At 36.3% G+C, this 16205-nt stretch overlaps 2 long non-coding RNA genes across 2 annotated transcripts; one reads left to right on the top strand and one right to left on the bottom strand.

Moving 5' to 3' along the window:
* Window positions 1-5454: 5454 nt before the first annotated feature.
* LOC110677932 lies at window positions 5455-8411 on the top strand. The gene is made up of 2 exons (XR_002501300.1): window positions 5455-7063; window positions 7125-8411. It is a non-coding gene; the product is annotated as an uncharacterized LOC110677932 (long non-coding RNA).
* A 1392-nt stretch (window positions 8412-9803) lies between these two features.
* Window positions 9804-10726, bottom strand: LOC110677930. The gene is made up of 2 exons (XR_002501294.1): window positions 10238-10726; window positions 9804-10177 (listed from the first exon to the last, which is right to left on the bottom strand). It is a non-coding gene; the product is annotated as an uncharacterized LOC110677930 (long non-coding RNA).
* Between the last annotated feature and the right edge of the window lie 5479 nt (window positions 10727-16205).

Raw genomic sequence — 16205 nt, 5'->3', positions numbered from 1 at the left:
GTTGGAAAGTTTCTCGACTTCCCAGGGCATAGAGTATGTTCGTACCTGCCACACGATATACACATGCAAAAATGGTCATTGGCAAAGTATACACCCTTATTCTTGTTTACGTTCGAATAGGATTCTTTCGAAAGTATCGCTAATTCGCATTCCCGTTTTCGTTCGAAGCAAATTCGAACCATTCGATCTTTCGAACATCAATCTTTCGAATGTTTGCCCTATTCTCGTATTCGTTCGAACGCGTATTTTTGTTTACTTTCAATTCGCTACTCGGAACTTGCGGATCGACACGTATCGCGATTTTTTTTTCTTCAAGCACAGTTGAAACGGTGTTTTTTTCGTTACGATTCTTAAATTGTAAGTTACTTATGAGCATTTGATGTTGATATTCTTAATATTGAAGTTATTCCTCAATTATTTCAGGACCAAATGAACCAAGGGCAAAAGTACCAATTTGTAATGCTGGTCGAACGTTTGGAGCAAGAACCTGGAAGAAATTCGGAAAAAAATTATGCTCTGAGGATTTTTTTGAATTCCCTAAAAATTCTCCTAAAAAATCATGAAGGATCATCAAACGAGTTCCTGTCTGTATGAATCCCTTGATTAATTTCTGAAGCAATTTATTCAGTTGCCCAAAGCGAATACTCTGGCACCTAACTCATACGGAAATCTCGTAAGCAGTTATGGAGCGGACCCTGTTACAGGAATCCCTGGAGGTAACCTAGGGAGAGTTAGTGAATAATTCTAAAAAAAATATGGAAAATTGGCAAGATTTTCATCAAGATTCCTTATGGAATCACCTCATAACTCCCATCGACTTACTCTCCGGAGTCTTCAGCGTATCCAAATTCCATATGCAGTTCAGTTGACTAAAGGTGAAACAGTTTGGAATCAACTTCAAAGATTGCACTAAAACTTCAAAGGTACAACTCTCACGAAAAAAAACATCCAACAACAGTGTACTTTTTATTTTGCCTCTGCACTAGCAGAAAGCTTCGTGAGTAAACGTGAGTAGGTGCACAAGACGGTCATCTTTTGATTCCGAGATGTTTCACTTTAAGAATACTATTCATCTAGAAATCCTTCAAATATTTATTTCAAGAAACCATGATTGTAAAACAAGATTTCTTAATTAAATGTTTTAGATGTATTTCCGTAGAAAATCTTCGTAAAATTACTACAGGAATTTATTGAATTATTCTTGTATGAAATCTTCGAAGTTTTCCCATAAGGATTCATGAAATGGTTCTTGGGGCTGAACAAATTCTTCAAAATTTCGTAAGGAAATGGGTAAACATTCCTAGGGAAATGCCATAGATTTCTGGAAGAATTCTGACAGGATTCTATGTAGATTTCATTAAAGAATTTCTTAATGAAAATCCTCTTGATCCTCGAATACATTTTCTAAAGTTCGTGTCCTCAAATACTTTCTAAAGGTATGTGGTGTTGCGCCACAATAATCATGGATTTCACGAATTTCACTGTTTCAAATTTAATAGAGTTTCTAAAAATCGATCTTCGCACATTGATCTATCCATTTTTCAACGCGAAGTAGCATATTTTCAATAATGTAATATCCAACGCAACTATCACGGCCTCTATCAATTTTGATTTATGCTATTTCCGTGGAGCTGAAGTACAAATTAGTGCTAACATTTCAATAAATATGTTAAAACATAAGCTGGCAGCAAATAACTAACTTTATCAAAACCGTAAAAAATGGTTGTAAATCAATAGTGATTTAGTTGTTTATTAATAATTGCATTATTGGATAAACAAGAAGACTGTATTTCAGCACTTTAACGGTTAATGGATCATTTTAATAACTACTTCACAATATCAATCTTAATCGGTTAATTATTTGTCAAAAAGTAATGATTCTCTATAGGCATCATGAGCGTTAAAGGGTCGAGGCGAAGTAGGTTGTTATTTGTTTTGTCATATTTATTAAAAAATATCACCATAAGCGCTAACATGTAGAAAGTATGCTGTTACATCTCCTGTTTTGTCAGTGCAAACTCAACTGATTTTCATAAATTCAAAATCCTAACATGACTCACCAGTAGGTGAATTCCGGCGCACAGTTTCTTCGAAGAGAAGAAATTTTCTTCCATAATCCACCAGCAAGAAAATTTTCTTTTCGAAGAAAATACGCGCCGGAATTCGCCTACAGCAATCATCAATGATGTGTACAAGTTACAATGGCGGCCTACTTCGCTACAGAATTAGTATAAGATTTTGTGGTGTGAATCTGGTGTGAATATGTTCTGAGAGGTGTTCTGTGGCTAAAATTGTGTGCAGAGTTTCTAGAGAAATTTTCGTAAAGATTTTTGTTGTAACATTTTCAAAGGAAATTGGATGAGCATCTTGAGAAATTGAAAACAAAAAAATGTTTGAACCATTTTAGGCGGAACTATTAACAAAATCAATGGCCAATGACCCATAATGATTCAACATTGTTTATTGAGTAATTTTTGGGCATCATATTTTTGAATTTACAGGTAGAGTACTTAGTTATACTGGTCGAAGGTCTTACAAAAATAAACCAAGAAAACTTTAGGAATTTTATGACCATTGGAAATTTTTAAGAAAGAATGCTAGAAGCACTTAGGGTCGATTTCTTCACCTTCCCTTGAGCCGTAAACCACGTTTACCCATACGAATGAACCCGGTTGAAGGCCTAAGCGATGGGGAAGAAACCGAAGACGTAGAAATAGGGTAGAATCACCGGTTTTGGCCAGTGTTAAAGAAAATGCATTTGGAAATTAAATGAAGGGCCCTTTATGCACTGCAAATAAATCAAATAAGAGCTTTTAACCCGTATTTTGTATGAAAAACGCCACTGAATTGAAAATTTGGTTAGTCATTATAGACCACCAGAACCAGTTTCATCCAGACCTTAAACTATGGTTTCTATATTGGCCAATCACATTGACTTTTTTGCGAGTGGCTAAATTAGAAATACTCTGGCTCTAGCTATGATTTTTTTTTTCATTAATAACTGTTCTGTGTTAGAAAACACTATCATTCTAATTTGGTAAAACTAAATTAAGCCTTTATTGAAATTTTGTTAACAATATATTACATTTTATTTGCCGTAGCAGTTCATAGTTTGTACAGGTGAGTTGATTTCACCTGTTTATAAGAGAAAAAGGCTCTAGTTCTGACTAATTTGCTATGTAAGACAGTGTATAATCCACTATGGCTACAACTGGTTTTACTGCCAAAACCATTGGCGTAGCTAGGATTCAAGGATGGGGCATAGGGGGGCCTAGCAAATTAATGATTTACAGAAGTGATGCCAGTCGCAATAATAACGATTTTCACTAATTTCATAGTTTGCATAGATTTGATTTTATTTGATTTGTCTCATATCGCTGCACATCAGAGATATTTGTCAATTTCAATTTTCATATTTTGTGTAATCCCGTAAAAAAGACATTCAAGAATTCTTCCTAATAACTCACAAGAGATATCATCCTTTATGATTCTTCCATGAACTTTTCAGGTATTCAACCTTGTGCTTTTAAGAGGTTCTCCCGAGAATTACCATGGATATTTATTCATGAACTATTGACGTACTTTTTCAGTGTTTTCTCTAAGAACTCCTTTACCAGTTTTCACTGAGTACATCCTGGGATTCTCACGGAAAATCATTCAGGGGTCTATTTTGCAAATCGAGCAGATTCATGTGACTCATCTGTAATCACTGTCGATCAAAGTAAGCATGCATATTTCAGATGTCACCTGTCGACTCCCATAGTAATCCAGTCACATAGAGTGACAATTGTCGGTAAACTCAAGTGACAGAGCCGAGTCGAGCAAAATTTATGGTCGACTGACTCCAATCGAGTCGTTTTTGGTCGACTCGACTTATAAAATTGGGGTCTCAGTAATTATTATTCAACAGATGTTTCCTACCCGAGGAGGTGGAAAAAGCTGACCAAGATCATAATTTGTTGTTCTAAAATAATTTCTGACCATCATAATCATAAAAAACCAATAGGTTTGTTGGAGATAAGAGATAAAAGATCAAAAATAATATCAAAAATTAATATGGAGAAGTATTGAACAACATCTTGTTAAGATATTATGAGATCAAAACAATATCTGACAAGTTTATTGATTGACCAACAAATCAATATCAAAATATGATCTGACAGCTGGCGGAGAATAAAAATAATCAAAAAGCCAGCAATCAGGATCAAACCCTCGACCTTTAGATCTATACACAGAGATGATAACCAATCGGCTATGCCTATCATATGGAAGGTGGAGGAAATAAGAGCATCATTCTCTTCGCTGTCTGAAACTAAATTTTGCTCCTTGAGGTTGTCCTGACGTCACACTCTTCAGTTCCGCCATACTGCTGTCGAATGTGTTTTATTCCATGTCAAAGAACTCATTTTGATCTTGTTTACATATTTTCAGATGTTGAGCTATAGCGCCGAGATTGTTGAGCTATAGCGCCGAACATCTTTTCAATATCAAATTGAGATATGCGTTCATAATTTGTTCGTTTCGAGATGTGATTTTGGTTTTTCCATCTGCCCGGGTAAAGTATCTTTAGGATTTTTGATCTTACCAGACAATTTCTCGAAGAATCTCTATCAAATTATTTAAAAAATCTCTTGAAGAATTCCGCTAGAGATTGGTTTGACAATTCTACGAAACATTTTTCCAAGAAGGTCCTCATAAGTACGTATTATTACATATAAATTCCAATTGTTAGTTTGAAACATCATCGAGTAGTTCATTTATAATTTCATTACGATTTTCTTCAATTACTAAGGAATTATCTAAGAAACAGTACAAGAAATATAGGAGAACCAATTTTTTTTTCTATCTTTATTAACGAGATTTTTAGCCCTGGGCTAGTTCATCTCGGGACCAACGGTTTTACTTCCCTTCCGAAGGAAGTCGTCACTGAATGTTTAGTGACTATCTCGGGGATGGGATTCGATCCCACGTCCTCAGCGTGAGAGGCGAGTGTTCTAACCCCTACACCAGGTCCGTCCCCAGAACCAAAATTATCTTCAAGATCACCAAGAAATGATTTTCTTCACAAATTCTTCAGATATTCCACCAACAGTTTTTCCAACTTTGCCTTTGAGTTTGAACAACTACCGTAGTACTAAACATTACATATACTTTGCAATTGGATTAAATTGACATATTGATGTGAAATTTGCGAAAAAAAATTACACGGCTTCACTACAGACAAACATACATCACACTCTCATCATTGGCCATGGACAACCTTTCTAACGGTCGATTCAAAAATATGGTAGGTGGCCGATCCACCACCCGCAGCGCTCGCATCGTTTTTGTTCGTGTTTGACGTTTGCACACTACCGCCATCTGTTGGCATATCGGCCAAACACACCGATTTTAGCATTGGGCGTACATCGACATTTGTTCTAAGTGTTACGTCCGTTTGTCTGTGGCTTCACGGTGAGAATCGAACTCACGACTCTCTGTTCACTAGAGATTCTCGCTGAGAAGACGTGTAACTTTTTTTTTTCTTGTCCATTTAACCCAATTGCACTTCCACTCGGCTGGTTAGCCGAAAAAAAAAAAACGATAAATGATAATTAAAAAGTACTTCCTTTTGGGATTCTTTCTAAAGTTTATTTTAGGATTCCTTCAACAAATATTGTATAAAAAACGAGCAAATTGTTCAGGGATTTCTTTGAAGAATTATACCACTGTTTCCAGAGATTTATCAACGTACTTTCTAGATATTGTTTTATTTAAACAACGCTACCGAATCTTCGGGAGATGTTAAGATAACGACAAATTTATTTTCAAAGATTCGGCTTCGAAACACTTGAACAACAAAGTCTAATGAGAAATTTAATTGTATTTTTCACATTAATGAAAGAAATATATCTCTTTGTTCAAAAAACGCGAACAATTTTAGAAAATTTGGTGATTCGATGTAATTTCCACAAAAACCAAGAATGCTTCTCAGAAAATTTTCGTTTAATTATCAACGTAAGGTACGAACAAAATAATCTATTTTAACTTAAGAAAATATTAACCTTTCTCTCAAAATAGGATTCAGATAAATGGACATTAGCGATGCACGCAGAAAATTTCTCTAGAGCGTGTTTTATTTTTTTTTTTCTTATAAGATATCTTTGGGGAAATCAGCGATGACTGGCCGTCTAGTAAATGACAACTTTAAAGACTCTACCCTGAAAAAAAAAAACAAACTGCTTGTTTTGCTGTAGAATTCTTTCACACATTACTCCGAAGACCTTCCCAGCAGTTTGATTTATGATTTTTTACGAACTATCTGAGCAATTCTGTTGGAAGTTTCGTTTAGCTAAATTAATTAAATCTGGATTGTTTCTAAAGATTATTTCCCTCCAATAATTCGTTTTATTTTGACAGAAAATTCTAAGTTTTTCAGAAATTTATCCATTGATTCTTCCATTAATTTATCCAGAACTTTCTCTAACATCTCCGTTTAGAGCATCTTCAATGATTTGAAATTCTTATTTTTTTTAATTCCAAAAGAGGTCGTCAAAGTTTTTTTTCCAATCATTCATCACGAGATGTTTCAAGGAAAATATTTCTGAATTTATGAAGAAAACTTCGAAAAAATCCGCGATGAATTTCTAATGAAATCTAATGAAAACTCAGTGCTACGATTAACTACTTTTATTCTAAACTAATTACAAGTGGTCTGAACTCGATCGCTGTATTGCTAGAACTGAAGCTGGTTTTGTTTTTCTCTTCAAGCTGCACTGCACTCAAAATAATCCAAACGTCATTGCTACGTGAAAAATCACGTGAAGCATTCCAAATTCATTTTACCTCCCGTTCACCTGACGAAGGTAATAATTACTAATGCATGTATAATCGCCAAATGAAGACCCGGTGATTGTTACTGTGGTTACCATTCGCACTTACGTGGAATTCACGTAGGCTCATAAATTCATTTGGTCATCTGCGTATTGTGTTCATTCTCAGTTGAGCTCAAATTTAAAGATGGTGGCCGCAAGCTTTTGCACGAGCTGCTGAACTTCAAAATAACTTTTAGATTGATTTCAAGGTAAATATGTATTGGATATCGGAGAATCATATGTCTATTAAAATTTTATACCTTATTTCAGCTTGCGAAACGTGCAACAGCAATTTCGAGCAAACTTGTGGAGGCACGAGATATTTATGAATGGAATCAAGGATCATTCTATGGATGGAAGTGAAAAGCGTATATTTTATTGAAAAACTCGATTAAATATAATAAAAAGTGTAATTTCATTAGTTCGTATTCTTTAAAGTGGAAATTAAATTGCATAAACCTATGCAAAACAGAATTGGTTGCTGTGCAATTTTTCATTAATGAAAATTCATCTAGGATCTATTGAGACGCTTCGTATAAGCTACGTGAAAATTCATGTCGTTGTTACGTGAAATCGCGATGGATCTGACGAGGTCCATTTGTTCATGCGTTCATTCAGTGCTACCAACGATCCACGTCAGTGTTACGTGAAAAGTGGGATGGAAATAAACCACGTATGTTTTCACGTAACAATGACGTTTGGATTATTTTGAGTGTGGAGCTTTTTTCCATCGCAGCAACCGAGGGGCGGTTGAATGGTGACAGAACAAACTGGTATGGAACCTTGAATGAAATTGTGAAGAATCCATTTAGATTTTGAAAATTTTATTTTAAAAAAATCGTAGCTATAATATTTTGATAAAATATGCTGGAGAAACTTAATGAGCAATACCAGATCAAATTTATTGAGGAACTCTTCGTAGAGTTTATAATAGATTTCATCGAATAATGCTTGAAAGAGTTTTTAGAGAAATGCGTGGAATTATTGTAGGATTTCTTGGAAAAATGCCGAAACGTTTTTATTTTCAAAAACTCTGGAATAAACCGTCGTGGAAAAACTCCTGTAGGATCCGCGGGTAATCTCCGAGAATCAATAGTTGGAAAAGCTGGTCAAAGAACCAGTAGAAAAAAGATGTGGAGAAAATCCTGCTAGGATTTTTTCAGAGTAATCTCTGTGAGAATTACTGGATGTACCATGCTGCTTCGAAAGCCGGACAGTGGGCTTTTTCATTAAACACGGCAGAAGCGTTTGAGTGCTCTAGGATTTTCTGGATCAAACTCTGAAGAAATTCCTCTAACCATCCCTTGAGAAATCGCTGCGCTGGTAGCATCCCTGAAAGTATTCCAGAAGAAATCTTTTGTGAAATCCTTAGAGATCCTGAACCATCTCTCGGGATCTGAGAAAAATATCATTAGGAACTTGTGGAATAATCGCGTAATAGTCTTTGAAGGTTTATCTGGAGCCTTAAGAGTTTTGCACCAGTATTCACTGCATGTAGATTAAGGCCTAAGAGTTACTTTAGATACCATTTTGAATAAAAGACTTTTTAGAGACTTACATTAAAAAAGCGAACAAGACTCTAAAACGAGATCTGCTTATCTGAGAAATGTACTATTTTCGTACTTGTTGTAACTTTTGTAGAATAGGCGAAAAAATTGGAATGTTCTCAACCATGTTTTATATGCTCATGAACGACACCCAACTGGAACTGAGAACTGTACTAGCCTTCACTAACTTAGCAATCTTAAGTTCTGCTTCATTGTTTAAGGTGACACATCTCGGAATCCAAACATGGCAGGCACAATGGCCGGTTTGTGCCCCTACTCACGATTTCAAAGGCACTAATCTGCTGAAATAATGAACGTACAAAGTCAATCTTCTTATTTTAAGCTTTCTGCTAGTGCACAAAGCTAAAATAGGAATTGCATTGTAGTTTGATCCTTCTTTCGCGAGATTTGTGCTTACAAAGTTTTGGTACATTATTGAATTTTGATTCCAAGCTGTTTCACCTTAAACATATTTTATGCCGAATAAATAAAAAAGACTAGAAATTAAAAAACTCAACAACGTAATTGGCGTTTTGATGGATTTAAAAGATTTTGTGCCACGTGAAGAACATATTCTACCATGCATTACTAATTGAAAAAAATTTTCCCTGATTGTGCCCGGAAATCCCTGAGAATTCCAGGTTTTTCCAGGTAGTAGACACCTTGAATCAATCAAGATGCATTTATTTCATAATTATTCTTAAATTTCTGTAAGACGAAGTTCTGGATAGGAAGTACATAAGAGACCAAGTTTAGTACCACAGACAACTCTCCCTAGCTCGATATTGAAGGGACCATCGAGGTCTCGACTTAAGCTAAGTATGCTGTTCCGCTCAAGAAAAGTAAAAATTTCTGCCCAAGAAATTTCCTACAGTGACCTCCATTTGAATTGACATTTCTTTTCAACTGCGTACTGCGATCAAAGAAAAATGCATTTCTTGAGTATTACTTGCAAGAAATTTCCCACGCATCGAGATAGGCGATTACTTTTCTGTTGAAGTGTATACTTCGCTTTAAGCTAAGTATGCTGTTTCGCTCAAGAAAAGTAAAGAAATTCCTTGACTGAAAGGGTCAAGAAATTTCCTACAGAGAGCCCCCTTTGAAGTGACATTTCTTCTCAACTGCGTACTGCGATCAGAAAAAAGTGATTTTCTTGGGAGAAATTTTCCACGCATCGAGATAGGCGATTCCTTTTCTTGTCAGTAGCAAACCGGCCTTTACAGAACACTAAAACAGTGCAACAGCGATCCAAGGGACCATCGAGTTAGCCATGAAAAACAACTTTTACTATGGTTCTCTAAATCGATATTGAGATACGGAGCATCGAGTAAGGGAGAGTTAACTGTACATCATTTAATTCCAACTAGAAAACTAAAACTATAACGTTTTATGATGTACTACCCTTATTTAATTATTTTGTCATAATTTATGTCCATAATTTCACCATGAAACATCAAGGGTGTCTGCCAATACTCCTCGTTTTGTTTCGACGCCAAAGGCACTCCTAGGCTTAAATCCAGTGGTGTTTTCCGAAAGAGGACAGTCAATAACCGCTGGAGGAGGTCCGGCGTATTTTTTCGCCCGACATCTGAACCGTCGTCCACCATTGGGAATTTTCTCTTTCCAGAACGAAGCCTTTTCCCGCATCAAAAAAACGTAAAGAATCAACAGGCCCGTGCTCCATTGAGACCCACTTGTTTTCGAGGAAGAATTTATCGCTGATTTCTTCAAGGTTGACTTATATGCCGCCTAATTGAATGAAAGTTGTTGGTAAACCTGAAATGAATTGGAGTGTTCGGCATTAGAATCAGAACAATCGTTATCTACTGAACTTACTCTGAATCAGGCATTTCAACAACATTGAACTGCTCCCGGAAATTGGATCATAGCCGTCTCCTATGCTCCATCTCATCCTCGTCTCCCACAGCGACCAGCATCAATGTTTCCATCCCGTTCAATCACTTAAATGCCTAAAAATCCGGATCTCCGATGACCACAATGTTATTCAGGAATCACAAACGACGAAGTTTTGAGTAATGGCAAATAAAAGAAAAAAAATCCCCGTTCTGTTTACTTTTTTTGACAGCTTAGAATTGGTTCGAAAGAGTGCTGATACGGTAACACTTTTTCGCATACGAATCGTGTTCGATACGGATACGAACGAAAACAAGAATACCATTTTCGAATACATTCGAATAGATACATTCGTTCGAAAGACAGATACGGTCGTAAACCAGAATAGGGGTGATAAGCTCTCAGTTAATAACTGTGGAAGTGCTCATAAGAACACTAAGCTGAGTAGCAGGCTCTGTCCCAGTAGGGACGTTACGCCAGAAAGAAGAAGAAGATCTTTTAAGAAAGTTGAATAGGGTGGCCCTTATTTAGGTATAAATTTTGACTCCAACTTTTTTGTTTGATACAATTTGTGGCTGCAAATTTTTAGAAAATGTTATTGTGAACAACTTTACCGAAGACACTTTTGATCTAACTCTTCATTTGAGCTAAGTAAATTGATTTTGAAAGTTTTAACTTAGGGTTGACCCGAAAAATTTGTTATCCAGGTCTAACTTTTTCTTTGTATTCGGTTTTACGTGAATGTGGTCTTCAGAAGAATTGTAGCGGAAGTAATAATACACAGTTTTGCTGAATTTTGCAAGTTTGCATTTCTTGTGATTTTGGAGTTATAAGCAAATTTAAGTGAAAACTTTGAAATCTTTAGATGCCCATAACTCATGCTGCCTTTAGCAAAGTTGCAGGTTTTAGCTAGATCTACAACTTTTCCATATGCAACTTTATAGAGAAATGTGAAACAAAAACATGTATAGAGAAATGTGAATAAAAACACCTTATATTTATATTCGGCTAAAACCCATTGAAGACTTTTTTATATATTGTAAAATTGCAAAACAAATTGCTTGGGACATTTTTGGACATATTCATGAAGAAGTTCGAGGGCAGATTATTGGTTGTGGTTGTAGACGGATTTTTTTGAAAATTCGTCAATATTGTGGTGGCCATCCTGGCAGAAGGGATCTTTTGAGAAATTTGTAACGGAATTCTCGTTAAATTCAACCCTTTCTTCCCAATGATAGCTCCGGGGCGCAATTGATTCTTAGCAAACTCAAGACAACTAAGGCATTTCTTATAAAATAAGGCAGGTTATAAAATAACTCATTTATTCGTACATTTTACAATAATATATTTCTTTCAAAAAAAAAAATTCACGAAGACCTCATTAATACGCGTTTTATGATCATACCTATTAATAAAAAAAATAATATCATTTTGAATTCCAAGCTACAAAAATATAACAAAAATTCCAAAAGGTGCCCCGTTTAGAGGATTAAAATAGCAAAAATCCATGAAATACCATTCTCTTGCAGTTTGAATTTGAGAAGCTAACCCAGGCTATATTAGTTAACCACAAAAATAAGTAGTTTAGTGATCAATTTTGTGAAAAAAAATGAATTTAGTGACTTTTTGTTGCAAAAAGTGACTTTATTTGGAATCAGGTCGAAAATGATGACCAAGTCACATATAAATGACTCGCTACCAGCCCTGCAAATGGCGATCTCTCAAAAAAGAACTTCGCAATCATGGACGAACCATGAGCTGATATAATGGTTAGAAAGCTTACCTCTCAAGAACCGATTTTTTAATATTTGCAACAACTTTACTAACGCGTCTTATGATCCTATCCATAAATCAATAATAAAATCATTTCGATTTCCGAGCTACAGAAAATACCAAAAATTCCAAAGAATACTCTGTCTAACAGAAGGGTTGGGCATCACAGGGTTACAATAGAAAAAAATCTGTGAAATATATAATTGTCTTGCTGCTTGAATTTGAGACACTAACCAAGGATATATTAAAATCAGAAAAATAGTTACATTAGTGACCATTTTTGTGAAAAAAAAATACTTTTTGTTGTAAATAGTGACTTTCTAGAAGGACCAGGTCGAAAATAGTGACAAAGTCACTTATAAATGACTCGCTACCAGCCCTGCAAATGACGAGCTCCTAAAAAAGAAGTTCCACTATTACACCTATACTACTTATACAGTTTGCGGAAACAAATTACAGGTGGCATTATATCAGCTTATTCTGTCACGGTCGCCATGCCATGTCTTGCGCAATCATGGTCGCCATATGCAGTAATGACGAAACAGGGACGGACCTGATGTAGTAGTTAAAACACATACCTCTCACGTCGTAGACCTGAGATCGAATCTCATCCCTGAGATACATGTTGTGACGTATGATAAAAAAAAACTCGATTTCAACTGAATGTCTGAGTCTACGACATTTCTAGGTTATAAAATAACTTCTTTTTTCAGACATTTTACAAAATATATATTTTTTTAGAAGATTCACAAAAACTTTACTAATACGAATTTTATGATCTTATCTGTTAACCAAAAATAAAAGCATTTCGATTTCCTAGCTACAGAAAATACTAAAAATTTCAAAGGATACTCCGTCTAACAAAGGGGTTGGGCATCAAAGATTAAAAATAGATAAATCTGTGAAATGCCATTCTCTTGCTGTTTGAATTTGAGAAAGTTAATCAATGCTTTAATTACTTAATTATAATATCACAAAAATAGTTACTTTAGTGACCATTTTTGTGAAAAAAGTGAATTTAGCTACTTTTTGTCGTCAATACAGACTTTTTAGGGACCAGGTCGAAAATAGTGACTAAATCCCTTATAAATGACAAGCTACCAGCCCTATAAATGACGAACTCCCAAAGAAGAACTTACACAATTCCGGTCATATTACTTAGACAGTTTTCAAAAAGAAGCCACACGTGGCATTACCTATAATATCGCGGTCGCCATATGGTCGTCATATCCAGTAATGACGAAACAGGGGCGGACCTGATGTATTGCTTAGAACGCATACCTCTCACGCCGAGGACCTGAGATTGCATGTTGTGCATTATTGGATTGGAAGACAATTCTCTGCGAATGATAAAAAACTTGATTTCAATTGAATGTCTAAGTCTAAGTCATTTCTAGGTTATAAAATAACTTATTTTATCGAACATTTTACAAAAAAAAATGTAGAAAACACAAAACCTTTACTAGTACGCGTCTTATGATGTTATCTATTAATCAAAAATAAAATCATTTTGATTACCCAGCTACAGAAATACCAAAAATTCCAAAGTGTTCCCCGTCTGAAGGCGGTGTTGGGCATCAGAGGGTTAAAATAGTAAAAATCTGTGAAATAAATCATTGTCTTGCTTATTGTATTTGAAAAGCTAATCCAGACTTACCATAAAATCACATTAATAGTTACCATAGATTGTGAAAATAAGTGACTTTATGTGGTAAATAGTGAGTTTTTAAGGACCGGGCCGCAAATAGCGACCAAGTCACTTAGGAGTGACACTCTACCAGCCTTGCAAATGACGAACCATTTATCCCAAAAGGATTCACACAATTTCGTTAATATTGCTTAGTCAGTTTGCAAAAAAAAAAGAGCTACAGGTGGCATTATACCAACCTATACTGTCACGGTCGATATGTTTTGCGCTGTCATGGTCGCCATGTCCAGTAATGTCTAACGGTGAAAAATACATGACACAAAACAGGGACGTATCTGGTGTAGTGGTCAGAACGCATACCTCTCAAGCCGAGGACCTATGGTCGAATCTCATCCCCGGGATGGTCACCTATGATGTCGAGTAAACTCTTACATTCTCAAGAAGCACCCCATTCCATCATGATGTCCGAAAACTCCACTTGTATGCCGCTGCTACCCTTGGTTCAGGCTGGATATGCTTGCAATATAGGATTTCAAATCGGTTTTTCGTTGTTCAATTGAAACTTATGTATTCTGCTTCTTCTTGGAGCATAACAACAATGTTCAATTACAAATAAGGAACCCATCTCGCATCTCCAGCTTGGATTTCATGCTTATAACCTAAGGAATTTGCGATTTTGCTGCACTCAATGATCGTATCCTAGCACTGCCTCTAAGTATTTGCATAAGTATGTGTTTCAACTTGAAGTAGCATTTGTCAACGTATCAACAGTTTCTTACTGTGTGAAATATAACCTAAGCTACTAAGAAATGACGTACAAATTCAAAACTGCTGTCTTAAAAAAACTTCAACTTTTATTTGTGTTAAAGAATCATATTTTTTGCCTGTCTCTCGCAAACTTTTGCCAACCATAATGTCCCATTAAAAAAAAACTTTTAAAACTAGATTAGATAACAAATGTCCAAGCTGACGATACATCTCATAGCAACTTGCCGTCCCAGGGCAACCGAATCCAACTGCAGCACAGCGCGCGCTTTCGTACCCCGTTTAGGAAACTAATCGAAATTTCAAACGCTTCCAAAAATATATTTCTACAATTTGCCACCTTGTGTGTTCTATCGGTCCGATACACATACATAACATAGCGCAAAACGATGCTAATTCTAAACAATTGGTTCTCGTTAGTGAATTGTTTCGCATTGAAGCCTTTTTCCTGAAAAGGTTTCTCTACCTTTTGCTCGTAAAAAAATAGAATAGAAGTTGCAAGATTTAGCGTGATTAAAAGAGAGGAAGATTACAATTTTTCTGTTTGCCGGAAACAGCGCGTGTAACAAGGAAAGGGAAAGGAAGTTGTGTCACAACGCAATTAGCAGTGCCGAAATTAACAAAGCAAGGAACAATAGCGGGGAAAATTGGTAAAATAACGAAATAAGCTAGCAGCAACGGTTAAAGTGTTTAGGGGGGAAAACAGTAGAAGAATCAAGGAAGAGAAAAGGAACGGGGAAGGAATCCTTGTGTTTCTAGCAAACGGTTCAACCACTTTTTGTCGTGATAACCATATTGGGCGTTTGGCGTTGAAGTTGTTGCTGCTGCTGCTGCTGTTGTTGTTGTGGGTAATAGTATTGGTACTTGTGGTGTTGTTGCAGTTGATTCTGTTGTTGTTGCTGTTGCTGTTGTTTCTGCTCTATGGAATCCACCGCCGCTTCCAATGGACTGCAAATGCTGCGCGATTTAAGCGAGAGACGTCGCTGCATCAGCAAGGATTCGTTCGGTGGGGAAAGACCCACCATTATGCCACCGTTGCCATTGTTGTAACCGTAGTCATCGCAAAGGTCGCTGATGCGCAACTGATTGATCATCGATTGATAGCCGTTCAACGTCTCTCGCTTCAGTGCGGTAACAATTGTGTTTGAGTTTGTATGATAATGCTTATACTTATTAGTAGTATTATTTGTTATTGGATCACAGTTCAAAGTATTTCTATTTTGTGTTGGCATACGCCCTCCTCCTACTATTACTAACTCTGTTCCTCCACCGCCGTTGGTGTACTCGTCATAAAGCGTTCCAGAGGAAGTTGGAATCAGCTCGTTTTGACGATACTGGTGCTGCTGCTGCTGCTGACGATAGATGCCACCGCCGGCGTTACTAACCCGATTGATGGTTCCTCCTCCGCGATTGTACTGATGGTGATTAGGATTGTTGTTGGTTGATGTGCCATGGATGTTACCCGACGCATCCGAAATGGCCGATTGTAACCTGCAAAGAAAAAAAAAATGACTGTAAATCTAGAGAAACTAAGAAAGGCGTCTTCCAGAAGACTTCTGTATATTTTGAAAAGCTTATTGTATGTTCAAACGACATCAAATATGTTTCAAATTGTCGGATTCGAAAGAATGTGGTAGAAATTGAGTTATGCTCAAGTCTCGAACATTAGACATAAAGAACATTCAACTTTATGAACATTTGGCTTGGCCGGGCCCTGGATCCTTAGGACGTGGCGGGGGTTTAGTGCAGTGTTGAACTGTTGAA

This window comes from Aedes aegypti, chromosome 1 (assembly GCF_002204515.2).
Source record: "Aedes aegypti strain LVP_AGWG chromosome 1, AaegL5.0 Primary Assembly, whole genome shotgun sequence".
Taxonomy (NCBI): Eukaryota; Metazoa; Arthropoda; class Insecta; order Diptera; family Culicidae; genus Aedes; species Aedes aegypti.
This window is presented reverse-complemented; position numbering and strand designations above follow the sequence as displayed.